The 7,471-nt window shown below is 27.5% G+C and overlaps 1 long non-coding RNA gene across 1 annotated transcript; it reads right to left on the reverse strand.

Moving 5' to 3' along the window:
- Positions 1–4,535: 4,535 nt before the first annotated feature.
- On the reverse strand, positions 4,536–5,584 carry LOC140884687 (uncharacterized). The gene is made up of 3 exons (XR_012150702.1): positions 5,314–5,584; positions 5,081–5,229; positions 4,536–4,924 (listed from the first exon to the last, which is right to left on the reverse strand). It is a non-coding gene; the product is annotated as an uncharacterized lncRNA (long non-coding RNA).
- Positions 5,585–7,471: the final 1,887 nt, after the last annotated feature.

Consider the following 7,471-nt stretch of genomic DNA (forward strand, 5'->3'; position numbering starts at 1 on the left):
AATAATAATACAACAAAATTTTGCAGACTTCCCAATTATATATAAAATTTTCAATAAATGATAAAATTTTTGTAATTTAGAATTAAAATTTATATGGGTCAAAATTAGTCTGAAAATTTGCTTCAAATCAAATTTTGAAACAAATTACCAAATCAAATTTTGAAACAAATTACCGCATATATGTGAAATTTTAATAAATTCTAAATTTCTATAATAATACAACGAATTTAGAATATTTCTCAATTACATATAAAATGTTCCATAAATAATACAATTTACCTAATTTAGAATTAAAATTTAGAAATTTTACAGAATTAAGGAGGTTTATTTTTTTTAAAAAAAAGTTTATGTTAGAATACAGAAGATAATATTATTCTCAGAAAAATTTGATTCGTTTTAAAATATTTACCATATTTATGAGAAATACTTATATCATTTGAGATAATCTTTAAATGGACATACCAATTTTGTGTGATTACATAAAATTCTTTATCTTGGTTGATATAACTCTTATTAATAAAAAGAATATAAAAAAATATTATAAAAAATCATATATTATTTTTCTATCAGAATTTTTAAAAATAAATATTTTTCAAAAAATTCAAATTTTTTGTCGATTAATAAATTTGATTAAAAATGATAATTATTTTTTAGAATATGTTAAGTAAATTTATATCAAGGTTCTAATTAAGGTACGTAATATAGATTTATGGAAAGTCAATATACCAAATATTCTAGACGACGCTCTTTTAAAAATTTTGAAAATGTAATATTTTATAAAACAAATGTTTTCGAAATAAAAAAAAAAACATAATTTTCCGTCAAATATATTTGAATTCAAGAAATTTAAATATTTGACGAACGCATAAGTCATCGACGAATCAAAATTTTTTGTCATGTTTAATCTTGAAGTGTCGTGTAATTAAATGATCTTAGCATGCATTTATTATTATATTTTAATTTGTGTTAATTTATCACTTTATTTTTCTAGATGTGATTGGGGTAAATATTGTTATTTTAATATCTTATTTTTATGGTGATTATGAATTTGAATTCTTATATATTCCACATATATTTATAATTTTTTAGGCACCACAAGTTAGCATGCACTTTGTGGGGAAATTTCATGGATAAAATGATGATATTTTTTTATTACAATTGGTGATGATCCTGTATTGAAAATAATTGGTGATCAATCACATAAATTTAAAAATATTTATATACACATAAAAAATATACGATGTAGATCATATATTGTAATTTAGGTTTTTTCAACAAGAGAAGTCGCATGTTGTAATTTAGCTTTTAAAAAATATTTCATCAAATAATTTATTAAATTAAAAATATTTATATAACACACATAAAATACATTTGTTTTCTTATTAGTTTTTTTATGGTAAAAGAAAATATTTTTAATTTTGTCTGCATTGAAAATAAAAATAATAGAAGAAGAAAACTTAAAAATAAATTTACATTATTTTTTATTATAATAGAAATAATATTTATCTGGTTTTATGAGAGTATATACTTTTGAAAGATAACTACACAAAACACTAAAAAAAACAATAATAAAATATAGTCCATAATTTTTTACCATAGATTTTTTTTAACGAGATAATTATTTTTTTTAATTTTAATATTCATTATAAAATTTTTCCCTATCAATTATCTAATTTCGCTCTTTAAGAAAACTAAAAACAAATATAATAAAAAATATTTGCAATTAAAACACACATATAAAAGAAAAATATGATAGATTAAACAAAGATAATTTATTAATTAACATATTTATGGTCTTTAAATTTGAAGAAAAGTATAATATTCTATCTTATTAGTTAAAATTTATAATTTTAAACCATTTATAATTTTTAAACTCCGAACAAATTGTAATTTTTTTTATTTTTTGCAAAACTTTATTGTTAAAAAACTTTTATATTTGGTTTTTGTGTATATACAATTAACAATTTTTATAATCTTACCAAATTAAATAAATTTATCTATATGAAAATTTTACCCACTATATTAAATTAAAATAATAAAAAATTTTAAATATGATTTGTATATTGTTATTTTGGTCTATTAAAAAATAAATTTATATAGTTTCCTTTTATACATTGTTAAAAATGGGTTAATTAAAGTATGAAACAATATTTTTTAGAATTATAAGATTTTGTGGGACATTACGTTTTAAAATCCTAAAGAGTTGTAGTATATAATAATACTAGAGAGAAATAAAAAATCCGAAATTATATTGAAGATACCATAATTTGGTCGCCAAAATGATTTATATATACTTAAGGACAACAAACCGTATCGTACCAAAAATATATGTCATATCGAAAAATATTGAATAAAATTTTTTTATACCGATACCGCACCAAAAATTTCGATATATCGAAATCGGTGTACCGAAAATTTTGATACATATAATTATCATAACGATTATACCAAAATTTTACGATATACAGAGATTTCGATACGTATTGATCGGTATATATATTCAACTTTATACAAAAAAAACTTTATATTTTTTAAAAGTTATAAATATATGATATTATTAAATTTTAAATATATTCATTATATTTTATCAATATTTTTAAAGATATTCAAGCGATTATACTTATTACCTATATATTTAATCGTTAAATATATAAAATAACACACCGTGCATCGCACGGGAGAGAAACTAGTATTTTGTAAAAGAGCAGTTGACTAGGTTCCAGTTGAGGCATTATATAAGTCCTAAATGAACGAGAGTTTTGCAAAGTGTTGTAATTCTCAAAATCTTCTAGTGAAAACCTTCCTGATAGGAATAAAGGGTAATGTAGGAGTGTTGAATTCTCTGAATATCCATAAACATTTGTTGGTGTTCTTTTATTTTCAGTCGAGCTATCTTTATAAGTGTTCTAAACTATCAATCGGTCTTATTCCGCACAACTACTGTTGGCCAACTGATATTGACTGTCAAGAGAGAACAAGTCATTCAGTTGACATCTCAACTGAACTAATCATTCAAAGCATAAATTTTTTGAAGTATATATTCACCCTCCCTCTACACACATTTACGATCCAACAAGAGGAGAGTAAAAATCATTTAAAATTCATCATCATATATGAGAACTTCCTTGAGAATAACTCGGAGACAACTGGTTGATTGGTCTGGCCAATAAATAATGTCTTCAGGTTGATTTGTACTTCAGCTCGGTTGGATTACCCTAATCTCATCTGATATGATGACCTTATACAATAAATCTCGGTCCGACTGGTCTAAGCCTTCTTCGGTCTCATGGGCGGAGGCAGCTAAGGCTCAGTGTGGGCTGCTGCCCACACTGGGCCCAAAAAAAAGTTGTTTATATATATATATATATATATATATATATATATATATATTAGAAAATTTTAATGCAATTTATGCAAAATTAGAAAATTTTAATGCAATTTATGCAAAAAATTAAAATTTTGCATGAAATTTATTGATGTTTTGGTATGTCATTAACACGATCTTACTTAATATACAGTGTTTGTGTGTATATATTATGTATAATTTGTAGATTCAAATTTTACATTTTTTATATGTTAAGTTGTTCACACTAAACCCAAAGAAACAATAATAATTTTCTTTTTTATAAATTTTTAGATCCAAATTTTAGATTCAAATTTTTAGCTCATCTGCACAGTTTGTACAATGTATTTTCCTCACGAGTCACAAGTGTCGTGCGTTTGAATTTTGATTACAACCATTACAATTCATATTACTTGTTTCATATTTCAAATTCTTTACAAAACCCACAATTTCACCAAATTTTAGGTCTACTTTTTTTTTTTTTTTTTTTTTTGCAATCAGCAGTGAATATAATTGATGCTTATTTTTTCGAATATAGAGTGTAAATTTTCTACCAAATTTAATTTTGATTACGGATTCTGTACACAATGTTATTCGTCATTTTTTCTAACGTTTTTCCATCAAGTAAATGTCCTTCTAACCGTGTGTAATTTGTGTTCGAACCTAAGACATATTGTTTATGGTTTTCAATTAACATTAGCTTTTTTGCGTTATAATTATAATATATTGTTGCCTACACTCAACCAAAATCCTAGCTTCGCCCCTGTTTGGTCTAGTTCTATTGGCTTCGTTCAGATCAGTTCAACTGTATTATCATCAAAGTCCAAAAATGTATCTTAACAATTTTTTTTTTTTTGTGATGACAAAACTTAGATGAATATTAAAAATAAAATCCAAGAGATTTCATGAATATATATATATCTATATATAGATATATATGTATATATATATTAGTGCAATAAATTGGTCTTCTGTTGAAGTCGGTTCAATTTTTGTTAAGAGTTCTCAATTTTATCCGGATATCTCAGCAATGTCCAGGAAAAAAAAACACTAAACCATTACACTAATAACATAATTTTGGCTACTAAAGTATCAAAAACCATCATAGATTAATTTACAGGACGATCTTTAGAATTTCTAACTCTCAGAATTAAGCACCAAAGTCCTTCCTTCCTTTGTTTTTTTTTTAAAAAAAAAATAATTATAATTTTTGGTGGACTCTACGAAAATTACTATTCTGACCTCACAACTCATTCACAACCTTCTTCGATCCCACAATATATGGAAGCCTCCACAAGGGTCAAACTCGGTAGGCAGCTACCCGAACGAGTCAAAACGGCGCCGCCGAGTTCTCCCATGTTTCTGGTCGATTTCGGGCTGTCCAAAGTCTTCCTCAAGATCTGACTCATGGCCCGGATCAGACGCGTGGTGGGGTCCTGAGGCGGGCCCGAAGCCCGAAACTTGTTGCAGAAGCTGAAATGCCGGGCCATGGCTTCTTCCAGGCTTATCAATTTCTGGCACCGCAAGATTTCATCTTTCACCGCTTCTGCACAAAGCCCGCATATCCATTTTCCTCCGTACCTAGAGATCAAGCACATGAGAGTGAGACAAAAAAAATAAATATTGCAGAAAGTTTTGTGATGGCAGAAAAGATAATTAATATATAATATTTATTCCAAGAAACTAACTAATATATATATATATATATATATGTTGACGGCCGGGCTTATAGCTAACCTTTGACGAATCTTTTGGATATATGAAGGGGTGCATTCCTCCATGAGGCCGCAGCAATCGCACACCGCAAAATCCACCTCAGTTTGACCCGAAATGACGGTACTATTCATCACCAACGAATCACTGATTATACCTGTCGACATATATCCCTGAAATTAAGAGCAACGGATTCAACATCATGATTCAGAAGTTTTATATATAATGAATGGGATGAAGATAAATTTAATAATTACCAGATGAAGGAAAAACAAATCGATCTTTGAACAGAATTAATTATTCTCTCTTTCTTGGTATATATATTGTAATAAAAGACTCGATCAGAAGCAGCTTGTTTCTTTGTTTCTTTCTCTTCTACGAGCGAATATGCATCAATATCAATCAAGCTGCAAGGAATTTAACACAGTGTAAAAGATATGGCTTTTTGGGTTCTCTCGCCCACACAAAAAAAAAAGAAATTCTTTAGACTTTTTCTGAGGTTTTAGGAAAGAATAATTATTATGAGATTATACAGATATATGGGTGGCAATATATATAATATAATAATATGATTTTGCATTTATTTTTGGTGAGAATTAAAAGAGGGAGCTAGGGTCCAATCATTGAGAGATGGGATGTGGGGTTTGAAGAAACTACACGTCATCGCACAGTAGGAGTCGAGTGAATTTGTGGCCGTGCATTGGTTAATTTCCAGCACTGCATTATCTGTGTTTGGAACATATATAATATATGTCATTCATCTTATCTTATACGAATCCCTACATTTTCTTGTTATTTCTTGCTTATTAGGAAATTAATCCAATCACCAATTTGAGCCCGATACGTATGATTAATTATGTCTTAGAATTAGTATGTAACTCTTTTGAATTTTAAAACGAACGTCAACAAAGGTTGATATCCATTTACTTTTTTTCAATATAATCGTGAAAAAAGAAAAAGAATCTACTTAATAATTTCGATGTGTCAAGTTTTCATATATATTACATGGTGTGATCTATAGCTTGTGCAGTTTTGTTGCTGGGAAATTGACTGAGAGCTAACGAAAACACTTTTTTGATTTTCATGTTTTAAACACCCAAAAATATATAGTTGAAATAATAGTTTTGGTCGTTTATGAACTAAGTGTTAACCTTTGCTTTTATCGTTTATTATATATTATCATGATTCACAAGGTTTTTTCTTTTTCTTTTTTTTTTTGTTTGGCTTTACTTCCACGTTTCAACATTTTCTAAATTTTTTAATTAATGTAAACACGTAAATATTCAACGCATTTTTAGGAATAATGGTTTTGGGTTCATGGTCAACTAGTACTATCGGCCAAGTCAACGATGTACCCAACATCGTTAAAAAAACAAATGGGAAATAAAATAAAACTTTCTAAAGGTAAATATTAAAATTGGATCCGCGTTTAGGGGTTTTATTTATTCGACCCAAGAGTGCAATATTATTAATTTTTATGACTAAAAAATAAGATAAGTATAAAATAATTAAAAATTATGGTTTATCTCATTTCCATTAAGTTCACTGAACAGTAGTATCCCAAAAATATGGTCTAAGTATCTGGAAATAAGTGAAAGACACATCATTATCTGTAATTGCTATTCCTGATGGGAAATAAAGTAGTAAACTGATTTTAAAATATTCATAATTTTATTATATTCTTGTTAAGAAACCGAATATTCTCTGGGCTTTTTTTAATAAATACGTCGCCCTTACAATATTATATATTATGTATCATGAGTATATGTATGTTTTATTTTATTTCATGTATTAAAAACATATAAAAAAATTAGAATGAAACATATTCAAATCTCTACCTTTTCTTTCTTCATGTTATGAATTATTCAATGCTAGAATGAACGAATGCTCTAGTCCAGCACGGCAGATGATATGTTGACTAACATGGTAATTAATTTAATTCATTTTAAAAGTTAGCATTTAACTTTTTTCGGGGAAAAAATGAATTTTTTTAAAAAAAACATTTCAGTCGGGGGAGGTCAAATCACAATACAATTAAATTGAATTAATTTGAAATTTTGGTTAGTGATACCAGTGAATGTAAATATTGTATTTGCATTGAAGATTTATACGATACATAGAGTCATTTATACAATCTTGAACCTCATTGACGGAACTCGTCCGACCCTCTCCATGGCTACATCACATTCTGTTTCATCATCTACAAACACTGACACCTTTCCCTTCGCCACCTTAATTCACATGCTTACCATCAAGCTTTCTTCGTCCAACTATCTTCTTTGGCGAAGCCAAATTTATCCTTTCCTAATCGGTCAAGGACTCATGAACCTCATTGACGGAACTCGTCCGGCACCACCCACAGAAATCATCACGGATTAAAAATCAGTGCCAAATTCGGCATATCGCTCCTTGCTC

This window comes from Henckelia pumila, chromosome 2 (genome assembly GCF_033568475.1).
Source record: "Henckelia pumila isolate YLH828 chromosome 2, ASM3356847v2, whole genome shotgun sequence".
Taxonomy (NCBI): Eukaryota; Viridiplantae; Streptophyta; class Magnoliopsida; order Lamiales; family Gesneriaceae; genus Henckelia; species Henckelia pumila.